Here is a 24,564-nt window from a genome sequence, read left to right on the forward strand (position 1 = left end):
TATAATCACTGATTAATCTTTTTAAATTAAAAAAACACTTTAATAAGCTTGAGGGCTAGATGAAGTCAAAAAAGTTTAACACGCAGCCTGTAAAGTCCCTGAATAATTTGAATTAAACCTTTCCTTCTAGTCCAAATGGAACTGCTGAGTTAATCCCTTGTAGAAAACAAAAAGATGAAGAAAATGGAAATTCAAATGAGAGAAATTGGAGCAGCAGCAACCTTGCCAGTCTGTTTCCCTCTGGGTATCTCATGTATGGGTACAAAGAGAAGCTGCCTGCCAAGAAGTGGAACTCTCTGAAAGCCAAGAGTTTCACCTGTTCCAACAGTCACCCTCTTTCCTTTAAACCTCAGGAATACTTTTGCAGTGGTTGCTGTGGCCTTCCCCTCTTTCCAGGCATAACGTGGGTGAAGGTGCTGCAGGAGGCAGGAAGAGAAAGGTCCTTCCCAGCACAGCAGCATCCTGAGCCAGGCTCACAATTGCTGATCCTCAGGCAGATGCACCTGCTGGAAGTGCCCAGGGCAGGGGGAGCTCACAGATCTGAGCTCTGCGCAACTGCTGGGTAATAATTTCAAATTAAAAGAGGATGGATTCAGAGTAGATATAAGGAAGAAGTTTTTCATGAGGAGTGTGGTAAAATACCAGCACAGGTTGCCTTGAGAGGTGGTGGATGCCTCATCCCTGGAAGCATCCAAGGTCAGGTTGGGCAGGGCTCTGAGCAATCTCACCTAGTTGAGACATCCCTGCTCACTCCAGGGGGACCTTTACAGGTCCCTTCCATGGGACCCAAACTATTCCATGATTCTGTCATTTTATTCAGTAAAGGTCACTGAGCTTCCCAAAAGATGAAAAGCAGCTAAGGGCCAGCACAGCCTGAGAGTGATGTGACGTTCTTGCACACCCAGGAAAATTCATAGAGAAACATAGGAAACAACTCAAAAAAAGGGAAACATCTCCTACTGCTGTTGTAAACAGCAGTGAGAGTGTTCAACCATGGAGCTGTTCCACAAACTACACCCTGTGGATCCATGGACCTGTGCAGTTGTGGGTTCACTCTGACAGCTGGGATGTGGAACAAGGGGCTGCCCGAGAGCCTGTGGTGCACCCGGGGTGCTCAGCACAGCCCAGCTGCTCCACTGCACGAGGAATCTTGAAATAGCCCCAGGGTGCAAAACCTTCTGTGAAATGTTGGAAAAGTGAGCCGGTTTTGCTAGAAACAGCCACTGCTCTAAGCAGGAAGCAGGTCTAAAATTAAAATTTCAGTGTGTTCATATTTTCAAAATAGCATCTCATTCGGTGAAAAAAAATCCAGAATTGGAAATAATCCTTTTAGTTATAAAATACTTTCCTAACTGTTAAGTTTCACTGCTTTTCTAACACTGTCTCAACCCCTTGCTCTGCTTCACATATCTGTTCCATATATGTTTTCTTTTTGATTGGGTTACACAGAATTGTTTTGAAGGCTGTGTTTTACAGTGTTTTGATTACCACTCGGTGCTGATGTTGCATGTTGTGATTTAATGGAAGCAGCTTTATTTTTTTCCAAGGCTAGAAATAATCTGTCACAGCTGAATGTATGTGTTCACATATCAAACGGGCTAAAAAGTTACCCATGGTTTCATATCCTCAGGCATGTCATGGAATGACCTCATTATTCTCATTTAGGTGCCCTCTTTCTTACAAAGGCTCCGAATATTGAATAGCCCCGTTATTATCCGCAGAAGCCGAGCTTTCAGGCGTGGTGCTAATGACTGCTTAATGGTGCTGTCTGTCAGCAGCACAGTGAGCTGGGACAGCACACAAAGAAACAGTGGGGCTCCATTTAGGCTCCTCGTATAACACTTACTCCTCTGCACGGCTTCCCGACAACAAACATCACTTTCAAAGGTGTCAGAATACGGCAGTGAGTGCATCTCACTGTTCTGTGTGGTGTAATCCTGCTGTCACACAAGGTGATGAGGCCAGACAACATATTTGGGTCTGTTCTGTGGCATGAAGGCTCTGGAGTGTGAGGGGACTTGCTGGTAAAGTGCATAATTAAATTCTTTTTTAACATGATCATTGATTGATCATTTGATTAATCTCCCATAAGCTACTAGCTCTGGTTTTAAAAATGCTTTTTTTTGTTTATTATGTGCCACACAGGTGTTTGTTATTGTTGTTATTGCTGGGTCCTCCTCACCTGAGCCCTCTGCAGTAACTCACAGCTACTGCTGATGGCAGAGCAGCCCAGAGACAAGGCCAAGCACATTGGTTCAACAGTAAGTCATATTTTATTTCTGCTTTCTAATCCCAAACAGTTACAATCTCATCCTTGTCCTCTTTGCTTCTCTGGTGTTCTACAGCCAGATGGTAAATGGCAGTTTCTCCTCTGAAGGCTTTACTAGCCAAGGCAAATTTATCATTTTTAAAAAGTAGGTTTCTGAAATGGTTTATTTCTAAATAATATGATTTTAATAGGAATAAGATGTTATTTGAAAGGAGGACACTTCTTTTTAGGGAAAACAGGGCTTTTTGTAGGAAAAAAAAATTGTAAATTGTTGGTGAAAATACTAAATCGATGGCACTTCTAGTCGGGGAAAATAGCATTTTCTGCTATTTTTAAATTAATAATATATAACTCTTTGTCATTGCAATGGTTTATTGATTTCATTAAGCCCCCGTAATACTGTTTAATTATTTAAATCTATCACACCATTTTCAAGTTGGTTTTAAACCAAAGCAAAGCAATGCAGTTCTCTGGAGTGTGTGCAGAGGGCACCAATGTACAACACTCTTAGATACCATGACAAAAAAGACTGTTTCCATTCCACTTCTTTTGGCAAGACTGATGGAGTTTCCAACATAGGAAACACAATAATTGAATAGTTTTCTGTATTGTGAAGCAGGAATGTTTCAGCTTGGCTAAGCTGATGTTTATCCTTCCATACTGATGTTGAAATGGATGGAAATCCAAAGGTGGATCACGAATATAGAGAACAAAAAAAACTATTTTATTTCATTGTGTTCATTGATATGTTTAGGTGATGTGTAGTAGTAAAATATGCTGTGTGCATGAATTCTCCTCCTGAAATTACCTGCTGTAAGAAGATTAGTTTGTCTTAGAAATTTAATTTGCTTACTTTAGGAGTGTATTATATTCCTGATACTGGTGACAATGACGGATTAATTGCAAGCTTGTAGGAAATATCAGACAATCATTGGAATTAGGGCTGAATCATAGGCAAGCCAAGGGTATTATTCCAACCCTATTACAGATTATCACAGTCTTATGTCTTCTTGGAAGATTTTTATTGACAGAGCTTAATCTACCAAAGCAATTTTCACTCATCTCATCAAGAACTTTCCTCTTACATATAATCCATTACCTCCCTTATTAAAGCTGGCAGTTCTTCGTATGCACAATCAGTTGACTTGGAATAACACATTTCCTCTCAGGTTCATACATTTTATTAACCTAATAATTTTATTAGCTCCTCTCCAGCTTTTCTTTATGTTTATGTGATTTTACTTACATCATTTTAAATGAGAAAGCAGGTGCTGATCCCAAGCCATAGACAGCTACACAGCAAGCCAGAAATACAGGTAACAGGGAAAACCTAGCAGCCACTAACACAGCCAGACATCTTCAAAAAATCACCTCTTGTCCTACTGACCTGGCTACCTACACTCAATACTTCCCAGCACTCTTCCCAAGCAAATATTTTTGTAGTATGCCTGCAGGGTTTCTACATTTGGGGTATTTTGGATAAATTCTTTTGTACAAAAAGGACATACCTATATATCTCTTCTATGTATATCGCTTGAAGACGGTGCTAGGTAAGATCCAAGCTTTTTGTTAGTAATAGCTGCACATGGGTGTACAATAGAAACAAGATGGAATTTTAGGCTTGTCCAAAAATTAGTGATTTCCTTTTGACTACTTCAGGAAAGGAGGAATTACCCAGAGTAATCTGGGGAGAGCTGGAATATATCTAAAATCAGCAGGCATCGTTTTAAATGCCTATTACTATAAATAAAATAAACAGGAAAGTGACCTCTCAAAAGAAACAGACAAAATCCTACTGTTATAACAGCAGAACTTTGGAGGATGAGGCAAACAGGGACACTGTTAAGTGCCATTCTGCTCTGCTGAACTCGTGGCAGGTGCATGTCAGGTACCTGGAGTTCAAACTCTTGGAAGCAGCCCTAGCAATTACTCCTTCCAAGGAAACCAAAGGGAAGAGCAGGGAAAAGGGATAATAATGCCCATATGCTTGGTATAAAGATGTAGCTGCCTTCCTTTGTAACTGAATAAAGAGCTGGAACTCCTAATAATGGCACAGCCACTTCTAACATATCACAGTTTGGTTCTTCTTTGTAAAGAATTACTCCACTGGCGTCATTTCAGTCAAACATGTTGTGATTTGAGGAGCTTCTATCAGTGCTGGACTGTTGCCAAAGAAGTAGATATAGCAATTCCTTTTCTAGCTTTTCTAAATAGTGCAACTCACAAGTTAGCGCTTAGCAGCTGTAATATAAATGTAGTCATAACGAGAGCTGTGTAGCTTGTCAAACCCCTTTGTAGCTAACAAAGGCAATGGATTCATTTGTACAATATCTCCAAACTTTATGTTGAAAGAAATGCTGAGTCTGTGACTCCAGTTCACAAGCTAAGGAGCTGCATCAGACATAGTAACTTGTAGTTTTATATGTGTACATAGATGCAAAATTATGGGGAAATATGTGTATGTCAAAGGTGGGCAATGTTTTCCATTTCAGTTTCTTTGGCTTTAGCTGAGGTAGAGTAGGAACATATTAATTTAAATAAAGCTAGCACTGAAAGAAGGGTGTCCATGCACCTTTTTTACACAAATCTTTTTAGTGCCACTTAAATACCCTGTTCAGGTTCTGTTGGCACAGCTCCCTCACTCAGGCCCTCATTCTACAAATAGCCTCTTTCAGAAATGTCTAACAATTGTAGGAATAGCTGAATCTATCTCAGTTATTAACTGCAGGGAGTGGAATCTGACTATCCAGACTTTGGAAAAGAAATTCTCTGAAGCCATCACAGAGGTAATTGGGCTTGGTAATTACTGCATTAGCTGCAAGTTTATTAAGGGCCACAAAAGGAAATGCCATCCTGGTGACCTTTGAAGGCTGCATTTCACAGCGTGTTTTCTACATGAGAACAAATGATGAAACTTGGCTATTTCTGCCAAGTGAGTGGTAGCTATGGTGAAGATTTATAGCAGTAATCTGGTAATCTATGGGCCTAATCATACAGTTATAGAGTTGCGTGTCATTTACTCAAAAAGCCTGAAATGATCTAGCACTGTGTAGACTGTGGTGAAGGAGTGCATTTTGTCATCTGCAAGGTTAGGAGAAATACAGCCTCTTTAGCAGACTGTAAAAGAGAGACAAGAGCTAATGTTTCTCAAAATAGCAGTGTGTTACACAAAATTTTACAAGAGTCAGAGAGCTAAGAAATGGGGACTGTCAGATGCACTCTCATTTGGAAACCATTATGATTTTCCTCTTCTGTACTGCTTCAGTAATTACATAGATTTTCTATTTTTTTTTTTTTTTTGGAAATTATTTAAGTCATGCTCACTTCATCTCTCACAGAGTGGCAAACACAGAAGCAGACTAATAATATAATATTGACATATTTAAGTGTTGGATTCTTTAGCTGAGAGCAGCATGTTCAGAATGTATTGTGCCTGTAATGTGCCTGTATTCCCTTATCTTTATGTCACATTTTATTCAACAGTTAGGAAGTGCTAATAAAAAGTGCATATTTCAGTTGTTCTATTTTAGGTAAACATAACATGGTACACATTTTCTAAGCAATGCACATTGGCTAACTGTGTAACTCCATTTCTACAAATAGAAATAAGGGTGGCAAACGCTTTGCTTCTCTTCTTAATTAACCTATCCTTGCCAAAACTGGTATGTATTTCAGCACAAGCAGGGAATGAAACTGATGACTGAAAATTTAAATTAATGCCTTTTCTTGTGATCTTTTGGCTGAGAGGAAGAGCAGCTTCCACCCACCATCTGATGCATTCCCTAGCAAGGATCAGTGTCAGCCTGGGTCTGTGTGCAGCTGGAAGGAGGGAGGGAACAGACACATTTATATTGTCTTTCCTTTGGAGCCAGCTCACCTGGGAAGGGGAGATGCTGCCCAGCCTGCAGCAGGTCTTGGCTCCTGCTCTGCCTGTCAAATCCAAGTTCTTAAATAGCTATTTAGAACAGGGGCTGAGGTCCAAAAGACAGGCAGTGATGTGTAGATCACCTGAGATGTCATGATTTGACATGACACATTTGCTCCCTTCTTCTCCCCACCTGCTCAGCCCACAGGTCTGTTTTAAATCAATCTTTTCACCTCTCCCAAGACTCACAATTTAAGCAGAGCAGACGCTGATGAAAACAGATTTATAATGAAGCTTGTGGCCATTAAATACCAGCCTTCTACCAGAGGTGACCTTATTGTAAAGCGTTGTACAGTGAATTTATTTTGACTTTGCCCATTCTCTACCTTGTCTCGCACACTGGCAGCCGAGGCAGTGGTGGTGGGAGGTCTGAGAATAATGCCCACGTCTCACTTCATTACAGCTGCACTTCACATCCCAGCAGTCTTCAAGCCTCAGGGATGTCACATTCATTACCTCTTTCAGAGACATGTATTTTACATATATGGCTGAAAGGTGATTAGAATCCCTGACACAACAGCATTTTATCTGGAATGCAACCATGAAAAATATATGCCTAAAACAAAAAAGACATCCTACATCCTTCTCCTAATTGATTTAAGCTACAAAGACCAGCTTCAGTTTTCCCAGGGCACAGGGACTACCAGGAAGACACAAATTGCATGTTTTCAAATCTCCTCATAAAAACTGCTTGACAGGGGGTTGAAAGCTGAGTTTTCTGTTTCTCAGATGTCCTAGTCCTGTGAATGTCATCAGTCAGCAGAAGCTCACGTGCCACCACCTGATCATAAAGAACAGTTCTGTAACAACCCTCATTTCACGCTGCTGATTCCAGCCCACCGTAAATCAGCCACACCACGAGTAATGTTGGAAATAATTGTCTGCTCCAGAGCTCCCCTCTCTCCCAGCCCAGGTGCCACACAGCTGTAGCCATAAGTAGATCCTGTCCTGCTGAAGTGGGTTATAGCAGCACCTCCAGCAGTGATGCTCCCTGAGTGCCTGGAAGCTCTTTAATGCTGCACACTGGAGCAATGCAGGTGTACCCATTCAGTGCTTTTCCTGCCCTTTAAAAACGTTATAAATGGAATCAGCTCTGGCTTGAACTAGATGCTCTCTGCAGATGGAAAATGGGATAGCAACTGCTACTTCACTGAGAGCTGCCTGGAAATGCAGCAGGGCTGATCCTCAGGTGCTTGTTGCACTCTGATTCATCCTCTCCCACCCTCTTTCTAACATCCAGTTTTTTGTTTCCCTGAGCAGGATTTGCTGGCACTGATGGCTGGCTGTGCAAATGAATCAGCACAGCACACCTCATATTTTGACTCCAGCCATGTGTTTCTTAGCCAAGCCTTACACAGCAACTTTGAGGAATATCCTCTTAAAATGTGGTCAAAACTGTCCTGGGCTGGTTGTGCAGCCACCACTCAGTTAACAGCAAACAGATCTAACCTTAAGGAATCCTAGCCATGTCTCACACAAGAGGTTGATATAGTCCAAAGCTGCTGGAAAAAAAGTAGTGAAACAAAAAAAACCCAGTTGAGTTCTGAGGCAGAGCTACCTAGGTTAGAAAAGTCATGTAGAAATCCAGAGTGGTGATGGAAATGCTCCAAATTACCACCTAAATACAAGTGAATTGGGGTATCTGATCCTTCTTATCAGGTTGGCCCAGCTGCACAATTTCCCATCTCCAATTATACCAAAAGGCCCACACTTCCTCCTTCATTAATGCATTTGAAGGATTTAATGAATTACTTCATCAGGTTAATAAATCCCTTCAATAATTTTATTACACTTTGATACAATTATTCAAGTGATGCAGCTAACAAATGATCATCATTTATATTTCTTGACAAAATTAACTAAGTTAATAAATTTGGACCATGAAATCCAAAATGCATAAATAAACCATGGGGACAACTGAATGTCTGTGTGGAGGAGGGTTTTTTCCTATCTCTGATTAAGGTTGCATTACAAATCCTCTGTCTCTTGTGCAAGTAACTTCAGGCTAAGGAGAACTGCAGGAGATTGGTGCCTCCTGGCAATGTCCTGCTTCCCACTGAGTGCTTAGGGGGAGTCCAGCTGCTGCAGCACATGTGCCACTGGACACAACCCATATTAATTTGCTCCAGCACTCTCTGAGGTTTAAAATCCAGCTTCATAAAGGCTGTTCCATTCCTTGAGGCTAAGATCTTTGGCTGGTTTTGATCAGGTGCAGTGGCACCATCAGAAATTAGCATTCTATTCTGGAAATTATTTTAAAACTGAATTGAATTGGTTGCCATGCCATTTGTTTTTCCTGTGGCATCATAGTAAATGACATCATCAACAAAACAACCTTAGGGGCAAGGGTGTTTTCAGAATCTTAACCTCTGAATAGCCAGCAGTATTACAGCTTCCTATTACCAGATTAATAATATTTATGGTAGGTAGACTGCAAGAATGGGACCATACTATTTATTTACTTACACTTGAAAGCCACCTCTGGCAAGAACAAATTTCCCATTAATCACCACCTTATCTCTGTAAAAAAGAGTTACTCTCAAGGACATCTGTATTATTCCCATTGTTTTATTAATACAAGAATAGCTCTGCTGTGGATTTTTTTGACATTGAACTTTATTTATTTTCTAGATTTTCTTTTTTAAGGGGAGCTGAAATGCTTATATAAACATTGAACTTCCTTAATAAATGAACTACTTAAGACCCCAACAGCAGTGATAAGATCCCAATATTTCCCTGAATATATTTTTATGTAAAGAAACTGCAAATCAGTATCTTTCTTCTCTTTTTTATCTGCTGAAGCTCCAGATATGTATTCTGAGTTTCTTCTGGGAATGCAGATGACCTTGTTAACTTGTGAGAGTGCCAGAAAAGCAGTGCCCTTCAGTCCACAGGGTTAGGGAAGTGAAGCCAGTTTCTAAGCTCAGGTCTTGTAATCAAAAAATGCATATTTCTCTCTCCTTTCATGTAGGCTTGGGCAAGCATTTGAAACATTACCTATTATATTGAGCTCCAGGATGATTTGTTTTTTCTAATTTTTCAAGAGCACTGCATCATATATTTTCAATTTTAAAAAAGAAATCAATGTAGGCCCAGCAGAGGACAATATCAGACAAATTGTCTTTCATGTGAGAAAAGCATTAGTGGAAAGACTTCCATGAGCCTTATGCAGTACCAGAATAAGGTGGTTGTGCCACTAGAAGGGGGAGCCATTAATGTCAATTTGCTGTTTAATTAGGTGTCCAGTGCCATACAATGGTGAGACACTTGTTTGGGTGGGACAAACCCCCTGATTGTCAGGTTAGCACACAGTCACACCTCCCTCCTAAACTCAGGCACTGCTCCCACAGCAATTACTCTGGAGCCTGTCAGATGTGATTTAACCAGTAATTTGTTTGCAAAGTGAAAGGTGTGCTTTCAAACAGAGTAAAGGGCTCTATCCTCTGTCCTGGCCCTGTTCTGCTGCTCAGTCCCAGCCGTGGGGCTGTGAGGATGCTGTGGGAGGAGTGCCAGCCATACAGCTGGGTTTGGGTGACTCCAGCAGCCCAGCCTGGGGCAGCCCTGCTCAGCTGTGCCTGCCCAGCTCCTCCCCACCCTGCTGCGAGCTGAGACTCCCCACTTGCCATAGGCACTGAGACTGCCAATCCCACACCACAGCAGTGAGAAATGCCCCAGGCAGGCCCCATGACAGGGGCTTCCTTCAGCACTGACAAAAAAACCCCACAGCATTTCCATCCTCCTGCATTTAAATGTTTGAGTTAATAACATTTATGGGGCAGCATGAGAAAATGAACTTAAATACATCATTTGTCATCTCAGGGTACTGAATTACACCATTACTGAAAGAGATATGGAGAAATGTGTCCAATAAACAGGGCGTAGTTTGCACAATTTGCTTTGCATTTTCCACATCCTGCAACAAGCACAGGATAGTCAGGCTCCTTAATGATCATAATATATGTACAGAAAGAGCAGTTCCCTGAGGGCTCCTGATTAATCAGGGAAATACTCATTTGTTCTGGCAGAAGTGATGTGCATCTAGGCAGGGCAAATGACGAACCCTAAGTGCACACATCAGCCATCAGGGGCCAAAAGTTTCCATTCATTTAACTCATTTTCCCCACATCTCAGCACAGCACCAGGACACAACAGCACTTGTTCTTGGTCTCAGTTCCATTAGGGGTTTGTCTGACAAAGGCAGAAAGAGGCCCCACATCCATTTTAGAGACTACAAATGCATTGAGCTCCCAAACTAAGGCATCCCTGCTGCTTGCTCAGATGCACCATGCAGGGGAGGACACAAGGCCTCAGCTGCAGTATCCCTGACTTTGCAAGGGACTTGGGAACAAGTTAGAAGATTTGAAGGATTTTTCACCAGCTGATCTAAATCCCTGCCTGTGTTTTTAGTACCCCAAAAGCTGCCCACCGATTGCAATCCTTCCTCCACTCCATCAGAGCCATATTAATTCCGTGGTTTGGCACAGTTGCTGCCACCTAGAAGTTTGCAGTGTGGCATTTGAAATCTTTATTTCAGATTTTATTTCATATTCTGAGTTGGAAGTTTGCTAGTAATGAGGTGAATTCTCCGTGCCTGACACGTATTTCTCTTGGTGTTCATTTTTAAATTAGCCACAGAAAGGATAAACTAAAAGCAGATGTGCTATATTTTTCTCTGTGTGTTTGGAAGCTCAGCCATGGAAATATCTTTGTCAGATAAATGAATTCCAGGTTACTTGGATAAACAGATGCAATAAAATACTCGTGTGTAGAAGAAACCCTTACAAAAATGTGATCCAACAACTCTTCAAGGAAATTGCCATGTAAGAGATCCAGCTTTGAGGCTTACCTCAGGCTTTTGCATAACATGATAGTTAGTACTTTAAACTGGAGAAGATGTGATGGGATCTTTTGATATTTTTCCACTTGCTTTTTCAATTTCATGGGATCAGCAGAAAGGGAAGGGAACCAAAGCTGAACTAATGCTGTGCTTTTGCCTCCACCACTGCTTGAACATACGACAGGGATTTCTTGGTGGAGAACTGAGTATCAGTTACCCTTCTTATGGGCATCTCACAATTGCCAGAAAATGTGGATTTTGGACTTGTTTTCAACATAACATGAGAAAGAGGGAAACCAGAAATAAATAATCAAAAACCAGTAGTTATTTAGTCTGGCTACCGACTGATTAATGTATTATAGTTAAGCACTGAGGAATAAACCCTCACTTAAAAATGTTCCTCAGCTCTAGGCAGGATTATTTACAGGAAATAAAAACAGTTAAAGAATTAGAATGAAATCCTGCATGTACTGAGTCAACAGAAATGCTGCCACCAACCTCATTAGGCCAGTTTTCGGCCCCAGATATCTACAAAGAACCACAGTCCTCTTGCACTGTGACTGGCAGATTAATATTTGACAACACCAGTTTATCTTTCCCTACAGAATCTTTAATTTTTATGCAGCCAGCCTAAAAACTTTGCTCCACAGGTTTGTGTTTCAGTACAACACAGGCAATGTTCTATGCTCCTTTTAGGCTGTTTGCTCACTGTCACCATTCCCATTTGGCTTAAGCACCTCCTGAAATTATTATTTTGCCTCCATGTCCCTTATAAGTATATTTGTCCTCTGAGGTATCTGCTTTCTCAGCAGCAATTTTAAGGCATTTCAGGCTACAGAAGAAGTATAAAATAAACCCTGTGTTCATATATATCATAAAGAACATGATCCTTTAACCCTGTCCTCAGAAAGCCCAGAAGCATTTGCTGTACTTCAGTGACTCTCCATATGCTTTTGCAAGGAACATTTTGCACCTGCCACCAGAACACAGGACAAACGGCAGCTTTGCAGGAGGAAACATTAACTAATTTACACAAAGCCTTAGGTGGTCTATTAGCCCTGCATAAAAACAGGAACATGTAATTACTGGATCCACAGACAGAATAAAATTTGATGGACTACAAAGAAGCAATGAATGGAACAATTAACAACAAAGCCCAAGTAAACTCCTCTGATGAGAAGCCACGGCCTGGCTAAATGAGTCTGACAGCTCTGTGTTTACCTCTGCTGTCCCCAGGGAAGTGTCCACCCCTAACCTTTCACTCAGTGCAGACAGGTGAGCTCCTGTCAGAGTCCCTGCAGCTGCTGATCTGCTGTGGATCACGTAAGATACAACCAACAGCCTTACAACCTGCTCAGCACAGGAGTACCCTTCTAGCATCATTAATTTGATCAATCTGTTCTTTCTCCTGTGTCTCTGGACACGGTGGTTGCTCCTCCAAGCCTGATGCCATTTTGGGAGGATGCAGCTCAGTGGAGCACTCAGGCAGAGCAGCAGATGCTGGCCTGCAAGCCTGATGGAATAGCTGCTCCACAGGCTTTAGTTCATTAAGGTAATTGCAATTGGTCAGTGTCACAGTGCACAGCTAAATTTGGGATAGCAAAATCCATCCAAAAGCAAAGCATCCCCACTCTTGTTGCAGCTCTCCAGCCATGCAGGTTAATTGCAAGCACTTTGCAGTGCCTGTGGTAAGGCAGGAACCTGGGGGGTTTCTGTCACAGCTCCCGTCCACAACCTGATTTAATGCCCTCCATGAACAATTGCATCTCAGTGCTTGTAATAAGGAAATGTCATAAAGGTACCTGCTGCCTGGTCCAACAGCTTTTGGCTTTGACAGCTCAAATTTACAGCTTTAATTCAGCAGCCTGGAAGCTTGGTATTCTGTACACACTTAGTGAAGGGCTGAAGGAATAATGTTTTATAAAAGTTCACCTGTGTTCAGCGACTCATGGAGGATATAACCCCTCAGACCTTGTGAAATGACTTGCAGACAAATTCACAGTCCAGATTGTTCAGTGGCGAATTACAAGGTTCTAATCAAACCCCAGTGTGCCTGGATGTACTGACTGGAATGTTTTGCCTCTGTACCATAAAGAGTCAAACTTTCAGCAGCTTGAACAAGTGCTCAACTGGTTTCTCTCAGCTGTGAGCATCCACAGCAGGAGGAGGAAAGGGCCCTTCAGAGCAAGTCTGATCTCCCTGGTCCGGATACCAGGTGAGATAAATTCCCAAAACCAGCACAGCTGAAACACAGAGCTTAGTGTGCCCATATGAAAGGTGCTGCCTCACCAACACTGCTTGGGAGACTCTGGACAAAACAGCTGTGGGATTTCCTTCAGGAAAAGCCGCACTGTGCACGTGGCTGCCATGCCCAGGACAATGTCACCCTGCTGAGCCCAGCAGGGTGGCAGGAGCTGAGGAAAGCAGCGTTGAGGCTCTGCCCAGGCTGCTCTTTGACACTCTGCTCCTTTTGCAATCCAGTTTGCATCCCCCAGCTCTGTTCCTGCTGTGCTCCCAGGGGTCACGTTGGGGGCTGTCACAAGCTGCAGGCACTGCAAACGTCCCCAACGTGTGCAGGAGATGCAGCTGTTTAATGAGCCCTGCTGTCATTACAGCAAAATGACTCAAGGACTTTCTTAAAAAAGCCTCTTATTTATAGTATCATAGATTACCTTAATGCCTTTTAGCTGGGAGGTGCTTTGAAATACTGCGCAAACATTACAAGACAGTCCTGAAATAATGGGAATTTAAACAGAATCTAACAAGGAAAACATAAATATTGGATGGAAAGGGAAAGCATTTGTTGAAATGTTCAGCGAAGGAGTATTCTTAGGAAAAGTCTGCATTTCTGAACTGGAGTTTTACAGCACATCTTGCACATGGGAGTCAGTGCAAGTGTGTACTTTGGCACAACTTTTGTATTCTGCCAGTTTTTATTTTATGGCATTAGCTTTAGTTTGTTCTTTAATCTGTGATGGAAATTACAGATCACCTCTATGTGTGTTAGTGCAGGCTTTCTTGTGCCAGACAAACACAGTCTAGATGAGCTACAGCTACACATCCCTGTTTGAACAAGAAAAATATTTGAAGTATCTACATGGTGAATAAAGGAGATATCTGGGGCATGCTGATTTAAACCTGGCCAGGTCCTCATGTTCCTACAGGGGATAATTATAGGTGAAATCTTCAACGGAACTGTATTAATCAGAGTAAGCTCATCTGCCAGTGCCCTTCCCGTCAAAACTCAAACAGCAGTGAGGAAATGAAGCAGTAATGACAGGGCTTCCATTTAGCCTCTAAATCTCTTTTCTTAGGTATTCATATTTTAATGAAATTTATGTGCTTTTTAAAGTAGGAGACGTTTTGATGATCTTAGATAGTCTCTAATTAAACATTCTGTAATTAAACTTGGTTTATCGATGTCAAATGCCAAGGAATTTGAGCAAGCCAGGTTAAGCCCTACTTTAACTCAAAGACATTCTGGGAAGACAGAGTCTAACATCCAGGCTTTATAAAGCTGCCATGGAAGCAGAAGGATGTCCCTACACCACAGATCCCCCGTGAAACAGAGCAAAGCAAAGCCCAGACTGATGGAGGGCTGGATGTGCTAGCAGCCCAGCAGCCTCTTCCTCTAGCTTGGTTGGAAATTCTTGCTTCTCTTGACTCATTGAATTTTTTTCCCCAACCTTTGATGAGATTCCCATATGGGATGTGGCATCTGTGAGCCACAGATTACTTTCATCTGAAAAAGAACGCTTTGCAAAATATACAGATGACATAAGTATACTGAGTTTTGAATGTCTTCATTCTCACATGCCAATGTGTAACATTGCATCCCAGAAAAATACATTTAAAATAATAATTTTAATGAATTTGTAGAGGGTCTGGCTCCTGCCTTACAGACAGATCTGTGCCATACTTGCCTTTGCTTTGTACATTTGTGAAACATCCATTATTTTTCCGTGGTGTAAACGATCCCATTTCTGTTTCCCTGCAACACAATGCCACGTTCATTCCTCCTTCGAAAATTTCAGGAAGAGAAGCAATTTGTAAGAATGACAGGAAAATGGCTTCTCATCTGTGTACACCACAGCAATCTGACACACAGAAAAAGGCTCTGGCGAGATTCACAAATCCTAATTCCCACTGAGTTTCAAGCAGTCCAGATTAGAAAAAAAAAATTGTCATCAACCAATTTGATCATAAAGATTCTAATTCAGCACAGGTTAATTGAGAAGTCAGATTTACTGCTATCACTTCTGGAGAGGAGGGAGATAAGCGAACACAATGACTCTTTATCAACAATATGGGGACTTCATTTAAAGAGAGAGCATTAGGTTACAGGCTGGAAGATTAGTAGCAATCAGCCTGCTCTCAGAAAAGAAAATGCACTGGGTGATAAAGATAGAAGGCAGGAAGCTGGGTGCATAGAAATGAGGTTTGATGCCAAATATTACTGGTCAAATCTGAGCTATCTGTCAAGTTGGCACTGATCATTGCTGATGCACAATTATTACTCACCTGTGATCAGGTCATTTACCACTACCCAGTCAATGGCTCCTCCCACCCATTTCTTTTGTTAATGGCATTTTAATGAAAAAAAAGTCCATCTAATATCTCTTTGAGATGACTAACCATTGTATAATAGTACATAATGGTATATGAAATACATTTTCTTTTTCCCAATCACCCATAAAAAGATATCAGCTGTTATTCTGTTCCTTAGCCATAACCCCATAAATCTGAGTTCAGTTCTGCCTTTAAAGGTGGCAGGCTTATTTTTCCTTTTTCTTTGTGTGCCATGTGTTTTCCATACCAAAAAGTGCCTGTTTTGTTGCAACTGACAGAAGGAGAATTTAAAGGGATGCTGGAGGATCATAAAGACTCCCCTCCATCCAATCCCAAGCATGCATTCGCCTTATTGTTCTGCTGACTAAAGAATTAGAAACTATTAATATTGTCTCTGCTGGCAGGTCAGAAAAATACTTATTCTGTAGTTGAGCAGATTAATCCAAAGGGGAAAATAACCCTGCAAAGCCCTGCAAAAGCTGCTGTCTAACCAATCCACTTTCCAAAGCCAGATGTTTCCAATCTGTTTAACTGTTAATCTCACTAGATGTCTTTTTATGCCTATTGAAATGATTTCAACATGTATTGAACTACGAGAGGATTCATATAATTAGGGCAGTTCTTATTTATGAAGGAGCTTTTTGGATGAAGCCCTTACCAGTGAGTTTGTCAGTCCTGTGCTCATGTTAATTATTGAGGCGTGTTGGGACTTCTCCCCATTAGGTTTTTTGGTGGGGTCTGGATACTGCCCAACTTTAGCCACTCTTTTCAGAGACACTCACAGTGAAATCAGAGGCAGTATAATAGTGGGTAAATAGGCAGAGGTTGAGCAACTGTTTTTTAGAGCCTGTGATGGGTGCAGAAAATAGATTTGCAAATGAAGGCACTGCAACCCAGTCTGAGATCTACTCCAGCAAAAACAGGGTAACCATGAAATGTAGGTATAATTACCCATTCTTCCTGAAAACTGGAGGGATTTTTTCCTTCTTACACACACCTCCTTAGATCTTTTCTTGGCATGACTTTGTCTCCTCTGATAAAGAGCTGGTTTGAAATACAACAGCCAGACTGTGAGTTTTTAGCCAAGACCCTTTCCATGACAGGTGCTGATGGGCTCTGCTGCCAGGGCCCAGTGTGTGAAGAATAATGGCTTGTGAGAGGAAGGTTACAAGAAAGGTCAGGAGGCAGCTCAGGAAGCCTTGCATTTCACATCAAGGATCTTAAAGGGTCTGGTATGGCTGCAAAAACTTTCCTCTGGGGCTGCTGGCTGACAGATCAGTGTCGCAATTATAAACTGATTTTGATAAATCATGTTGATCTACTGTTTGCAAGTGGCTTTAGGAGAGCTGGTGTGGAGCCATGCGTTCCTATGGCATACTAGAGCAAATCCATAGGGAAAAAAAGTGGATTTTGCTTTCCTCTGTGTCCTGCTGGCATTTAGGACAGGAAGCAGGACCATCCAGGAGCAGGACCTCCACACCAGAAGCTGCCCAGCCTTAAAGTGCCGCTCTCTCTTCCCATTTTGTGAATCTCCACAGACATCCCAATTCCCCAAGGGCCATTTAACCCCAGAATCCTTCAGCAAAGTCCCTCTGCCTAATGAGCAGGCAGCAGATTTTGTCTGTGGGAACTAGCTGGCAGGGAATACGTGCAGTTGCAGACGTCTGGGCTTACCCACACAGGGTGAGGAGTTTATCGTGGGGCTTAAGGATGATTCCTTTATAAGTGTGCTCTGAGACGAGGAAGAGGAATTGGTTTAAAATTAAAATGAGGATTTTTCAACTCGTCCTTAATATTTATAAGGCTCCTTTTGCCTTACAGACAAAATCCTCGAGGAGAAGATGGAAAGCTGTTCATCCTTATTTCTTGTGCCTTTAGTTCAGCTTCTCATTGTTTATACTACTCTAAGCAAAATAACTGTTCTGGAAATGCAGTTATTTACCAAATCCAGCCTACTAAGCCTTAAACAGCAGAGACATGTCCTGCTATGTTTGTTCCTTTGTTGTTGCTATGGCATTACCACACATTTTTCCATGTAGGAAAGGAAATCCCGTGGAGACCAGATAATAAAGGCTTGAATTTCCAGGGCACAATGTCCGTCTCGCCTCTTGACCTGTTTGACACCCTCTTTCACCAAACCCGCATTCACTGAATCCAAACAAACACCCAGCCATCAAAGGAAATACTTTAAAAGGATTGCTCATGGTTAGCCTTGATGAAATATACATTGGAAAACCTGCATTTTAATCACGTTTGGAGTTCTGCATTTCAAAAATGGTTTTGTCTAACTACATCAGGCTTGTCATTCAGGGAAGTTTCCTTCCGTAGGATGCCTGTATTTAAAAGTCAAGTTAACCAAACCCAAACAAATTTCCCAGGAGGCTGCAACAAACCAGACAAGCATCTCATATGCTCAGCTCTGACCTCTGTGCTGTGGCAGGTGTATCCCTGTTATCTGCAAGATTCCAAGATGCTGCATGTTTATACAACATCACCAATTCTCAACAGGGTGTCATGAGGATTCATCAAAATCACTGCATGTCACTTGTTGGAACAAGCTTTAGCTGAAACTCCCCACTTGGCTTGACACTAGTTTGCAAAGATTAATCCTGTGTCCCAGTCAGTCTGCTCTGCCTAAATCCCCTGATCATCCTGGATTGCACAGAATTGTTGTGACTTTTTTTATCTTAAAATAACTATTTCATGGTGTTACCTGAAATTATTCTTTGCAAATAAGGTAAAATTGACATATCAATACAAGTTTGTTAAATGCTCCAGGATATTCATCCTATGTAAATTTTTCAGTACCATCATCTTCCACTTACTTTAATGAAAATCTAGCTATAACTTGAGCAAGTGTCACCTGTTGGTGCAGTTATTAGGGAAGAATATACAGTTCACAACTGACTAAAGAGCAAATGTCCCAGACAGAATTGTTCTGATGCAAAATGACATAGTTATTTTGAGCCAAACTTGTTGAGCTTCATTTGCTGTCTGTCTCCCACTGCTGTCATTTCTGTGTGACAGAGTCCAAAGGCACTGGCCTGGCCATCCAGGCAGATTGAAAGGGCCTGGTATCTTCTTCTCTTTCCAAAACACATATCCATATTGCACACAGGATATTGCAGCCAGAGGACACAGCCAGCCAGCATAGGATAATCTGCCACAGGCAACATACAGCTTGTGTCCTTCCAAATCATTCAGACAACACAGGAAAACAAACAGCAGCCTTACAGACTTAATGGACTTCTAATGGAATTGATGGATTCTGCATCAGCAGTTTCTAATGGAACATCTAAAGAAGAAAAATTCCCTTCCCATGGAGATTCTGAGGAGAACGTGAACTGACAGGGCAAAAGCTCCTCTTTGCAACACTTGGATGAGAACTCAGTGGCCAGACTCAAAGTCTTCATCTCTTGTGAAATATCACTGAGTTTTCCAGGGTTAGGAACTGAGCTGTGTCCGAGCCACAGGGTGGTCACCTACCACAGCAGGTAACAGAGGTAAAAGGCACAGGAAACTGTGACCTCCTTGATCAGGACCATTTAACTCAACTCCCCTGAGCTGCTGAAGGAGGCACAGAAACTGGAGCTGGAAGTCTGCTGCCATGCCCAGAGGGAAGCTGTGGCTTTAGACAGAGAGTCTTTCTTCAGTTATCAGGAAGAAGACAAAGCCTTAAATTCCTTTGTTGAATCCAGATAGGCAGCAGTGGTGACACATTCCTCCTAGTCACATATCCTTGACTTTGTTACTTTTGCATAATCTTTGAACTTCAGCTATTGATAAATAAATTGGTTTACAAAGCAGAGAGTAAATCACCATTCACTGCTGAGCTGCTATTGTGCCACTCATTTGTAAGGCAGCTTTCAAGCTTTTTTTTTAAATCAGTTTGGCTTGACATTTTGTTTTCCTACTATTATTTATGAGCTCTATCTTATGAATGGATTATGTAAAATAGTTTAATTCCAGTTGTTGCAGTTTCTCAGATGTCATCACACAAAAGTTTGCTTTGAGTAGAACACTCAGGTCCAGATTTTGTTCTCAGCCATGCCGATAACAAATTAGACCATCAGCCACAGAGATCTGCAGGGCTTTCCTCAGATTTACAACTGTTATGAGTATTTAGGAAAAACATCTGAGCAATGTTCTTCTCAGAGTAAGCAGAAGCACATCTCTGCCTCCCAGCAATGTTCTGCAGTCAGGGTCAACCTTAGCCACTGTCCTCAGCTCAGAAACTGAACCTGGTGATTCTTCTTGCAGGGAATTATGAGCTGCATTCAGCTGTGACTTGTCTGCTTTTATTATAAGGGCAGAAATGTGGATTTGGGTGGATTTTAGAACAGTTGCTTTCTAAGATGTTGGATGCACTCAGTTACTTTAAAGCAACTGAAACCTCGGCAGCTATTTAAAGCAAAGCACTTCAGTCCCCTTTGAATGGCAGGTGTTAGCCCTTCTCTGTGACAGCAGGCTACTACTGTAGTGAACCAACAGCTCTTAAGCCTTTGCAGATGCCAAAAATTGTGCCAATTATTACTCTCCATTTCACAGTTTTTTCTGATCTCTCAGCATCTGACTTTGCACCTGAGTGTGGAGCAGAGAATGTGTAAAAACAAGAGCTTTGTTGCTAAGGAGCACTGGGGATGTGCTATTGCTATTTATTTCGCTATACTAAATGCTACTTCATTTTCTGGGATGAAACGTGTGCTGTGGCCTGCAGCAGGTGTAGATAAAAGTGCAGGATCATGCAAGGGAGAGAGAAATAAGAATAACTACAAATTTCTGCTTTGTGTTGGCTTGCTTGGGTTGTTGCTCTGTGGTTGCCTGGACTTGGGGCACTCGGTCAAGGGCTCAGCTCCTGCACTCACCCAGTGTTTTATTGGAGCCCAGCCTGGCATCAGAGTAGGAGCTGCTCCCTGGGAATCCTCACAAGGAGCCAAACAGGTTATTTGTCATCTTAGCACACAGAACTGGCTGTTCTCATGGGAATGGCTCATTTCTGGGACATCCCTGTGACAGCACAGAGCCATGAAGATGACAGATGTCACCAAAGCCATTACAGGGCGGTTTTTCAATGGCTGCAAACACAGAGCAGGCAAAAGACACCCAGTTCTGTGTGTGTAAATGAAGCAATTACAACCAGAGGCATGGGGACTGCACCTTTCGATCAGCTCTCCTCGCTGAGCTCCGCAGGCCTTTCCAGGTGTGCCTGGCTTTGCATCCAGGCAAGGAGAGCAGGCAGGACCTGCATGGCCCAGGCTGATGCCTGAGGCCTCTCACTCATGGCCAACGAGTTTTGCTGGTGCTCTGCTGCACCCAGCACAGCTCTCCCTGTTTGAACTACAGAGGGCCCAAAGACCAGCCTGTTCTGGGAGCAGGGAGTAATCTGCACAAGGCCTTTAGAAGTAATTTATCCTTATTTAGAAAGGCATGTTATTCTAATGGCATCCCATGCTAGGCATGATACAGTTTAAATGTTCCTCACTGGTTACAAATGTGACCTTCATTAACTCGTCTTTGTGCGCAGAGTTCTACAGGAACAGCTCATTGCATTTTCAATTTAATTTAATTTGAATGATAATTTAAAAGTTGTTTGATGCAAATGCGACCATCTGCATCCTCGCAGCTGACACAGTTTTTAAAGATGGGTTTGGCAGCAGGGGTGGGGGGAGCTTGATGGGGAAGAAGAGCCACGAGCTCCCAGGAGTAAACTGGGAGTGCCTGGGGGCTGAGTTGGGAAAGGAGAGGAGCTGAGTCAAACAATTGCTGGTTATCAATGTTGTATGTGACTATTACAGTCTGGAGTGGTGATCACAAGTCATCAGACCATGCCAGCTCATGGTACTACTTGTCTGAGCCCAGGTATGTCCTGCTCAGACCTGTTGTGACACAAAACACAGGGAAACTCAAGTGCCAGGAGGGGCTGAGCCAGATCCTGCCTTGTGCACAGCAAAGACATCGGCTGTGCCTCTTGTTATGGCTTTAATTACTGCCAGTGACAACGCTGTCCTCAATCTAAGAGCTCACAGTGACTGTGATGGAGGGGAGGGAGGTGTGATGCACATAAAAGCTCTTGTTTTGCTATGACTAAATTTAAGCTGGAGGTTTCTGAGGACAAGTGCAAGCCTGTTCCTCCCCCCTGCAGCACTGGATGCTTGAGAGCAGTAAATAATAATAATAATAATAACAACAGTGCTAATGGCTGTTTGTTCACACATTGCTACTTGGCTGCCAAACTTTGCATAACTCGATAAAATTGAAACTCTGAAGTGTTGCACTGACTTTTCTAGAACTTGATCTGGGTTGACTGCTGATTTCCTCCTAAAGTGGAATGATAAAATGGGCTGTGTCCAATCCAGGCTTTTGAAAAGGAGCCAGGGGAAACATTTTGCCCCTAATGCTTCCCTGCTGGCAGCCTTGGTCAGGTAGGATGGGATGGAGCTCTTTGCTGTCCTCACTCTGCAGCTACAGTGCTTCTACCCCAGGGAGTCCTGCTTGGAGACTGGCACCAACAAAACCTGGTGAAGTCTGCTGCAAGGGAAGGGAGCTGCACCCCAAAAATCTTCTGTATTTTAAATAATGCTTTCTTTGGCACCTGTGTGCAACAGCCTTTGCACTGGTGCTTGTGGAAATGTGGTTGAAAGCTTTTAGCTAAATTTGCAAGCATCAACTCCCTTGCCAGTGTGAATGAGGAAAATGAGAAAAATGACCCTTTTTAATCAGGACAGGGGATTGGGTTGGCGCTGTCTGTGGCTTGGGAGAACTGGTTTTAATTCTTAGTACTACTCTGTGTTCCTGAGAGGCTGAATTCTCTCTTCTGATTTCTAGTGAAACTCAAACTGCTCCTGAAAGAGCAGACCATGCCAATCCCTGGCGCTCCCAAGGAAGACAGATCCCTTACTAAGATAAGCATGCAGGGTTTATTGTCTCACACCTAGGAACTGGATGAAATATTGTTGGAAAAACAGCACTTTCTGTTGCAGAGACTTAACTACTGGTGCATTTATCTAACACTTTCCTCACCCTTCATTTAAAACCATGTTTTCTGCTTTTTCTCTTTAGCTCCCTAAATTGGGACATGAGAGATCACAACACCTTTGAGAGCAATTGCCTAGAATTCCCCACAGGGCTCAGGTGTCTTATTTTGTTGTGTTTCAGGTGCCCCTGAGAGCTGTCTTAGCAGTCACTCAGGAATACCAAAGCCTGGGGATACTTGTGAGGATGCACAAATTGCTCTGTTAAAACTTGGTCCCATTTGAAGTTCACCTGACAAGCAGCCTGGTTCTCTGTCTGACAGTAGAAAACTAAATGTAGCAATATGATTTTTAATGGATGGGTTTCTCTTAAATATTTTGACTGTATTTATGGGCATTAGAATATTATTTAAGTCAGTTTTTGGGAACAAGCATGAGAGTTACCTGGTTTCTTACGAGAGATCAGACTGAGTGGATAATGTGAACAGAGAAGCTGGGAATAGAGGCTTTAAATTGTGACTGTAAGGCTGATTTCTGCTCTTTCTGCTCTGTGTCAGTGCTGCTTCTCTCCAAGCCCATTAGAGAAACACTTAACAGAAAAAGGCAACCCCCTGGGAGAGCCTTCCACCTCCTGGAGAGATTTGGAGGAGAGCTTGCATCTCTACCCATTAGAGAAAAAGTACTTTTAGCTTTTAAGTTCAAATGATGGATCCAAACAACATATGCTAGGAGTGAACACAGTCTTGCTGGGAGAGGACTTGCCAAATCTAAGGCTGCTCTAGCAATAAATAATAATCCTAATTAGGCTCTTTCCCTCAGGAGCACCCAATTTTGTGATATTGATACAACATGGCATTGGAGCCTCTCATCTTAACAGATATTCAAAACACCATTGAAGTGTTGAAAAAGCCCCACCACACAGAGAAAAACACTTTTCTTAAAAACAGACACTTAGAGAAAGCCACATTACTTATGACTGTATTTTCCTATCGCTGTACATCAGCTACTTCTGAAAAATAAGGGAAAAAATGAAACAGCAGCTGGTCTCACTACTGCATTGCTATGAAAGACAGGGAAAGCAGCTATTTTATATGGATACTGATTGCAGTGGGAGAAAACTATGGACACTTCAATTTTCTCACAACACTTGGTTTCCTGGTATCAAACATCTCTGTGATAGAAACCTTATAGTTTGGCTTTCAAGAGGCAAAATCTCTTTAGCTTGTGTGTTAGAAGGACTGCAGATTTCATCTGTCACTGAAAATCCTTCTGTGCTTCCTCTACAAACATACAAACATCAAATGGTGGAGCTCTTCCAAGGCTGTCAGCTCAAATATCCTTTTCTGGCCTGGAAGATGCTTAGAAAGGGAAGTTTCAGAAACAGAGATGAGAAGACTCATGTCCCAGCTTCTCCATGCTTCTTACAGAAACTCCCACTGCATGCATTACCCCTTGCTGCTAGTTCAGCTGCAAGGCTGGGAACTCATCTATTTTTTTCCCTCTGGATGTCTGAGCTTTGGCTCTCTGCTCCAGATAAACCTTGAAATGAGGGAGAGGAAATGAATGGTGCTTTTCCAGCGGCAGTTCTGCCAAGCCCAGTTGGGAAGCCGTGGCTGACATGCCATGAGCAGCCAGCAGTGCTGGAGCAAGGGGGCCTGTTAGTGCCTTTGTTGTAGGAGAATTTTAGCACTGCTGGGGTAGGAACCCCCCAACAGCTTGGTAACTGAGCCTTTACCCCCTCGTGTCCTCATAAATTAAACATAAAGCAGCCGCCCGCTCCTGCAGACAGCCATGTTCTAATAAATCATGTAAATAGTCTGGGAGATTCACTGCCCTTTATTTCACTTGAGTCCCGTAACTCAGCTGTTAATTGGATCTGGGATAAAATCTGTTTTACTGCGTGTTCCCTAAGCAGGATTCTGTGAAATTCTTTCTAGAATAACAGCCTATAGCACTGCCTGCTTTGTTTTGCTCCCATCCAGCACAAGTAGGA

General features: G+C 42.3%; 1 protein-coding gene and 1 long non-coding RNA gene across 2 annotated transcripts in view; one reads left to right on the forward strand and one right to left on the reverse strand.

Moving 5' to 3' along the window:
- Positions 1-24,564, reverse strand: part of LHFPL7 (LHFPL tetraspan subfamily member 7) — a 58,354-nt gene that overhangs the window by 4,453 nt on the left and 29,337 nt on the right. The gene's annotated exons all lie outside the window — the stretch shown is intronic.
- The window catches only part of LOC146429199 (uncharacterized), a 46,257-nt gene continuing 23,851 nt past the window's right edge, over positions 2,159-24,564 (forward strand). The window contains exon 1 of the long non-coding RNA XR_014855844.1: positions 2,159-2,261. This is a non-coding gene — a long non-coding RNA (uncharacterized LOC146429199). The remainder of the gene's footprint in view (positions 2,262-24,564) is intronic.

This window comes from Lichenostomus cassidix, chromosome 19, assembly GCF_008360975.1.
Source record: "Lichenostomus cassidix isolate B80296 chromosome 19, HeHo_3.0, whole genome shotgun sequence".
Lineage (NCBI taxonomy): Eukaryota > Metazoa > Chordata > Aves > Passeriformes > Meliphagidae > Lichenostomus > Lichenostomus cassidix.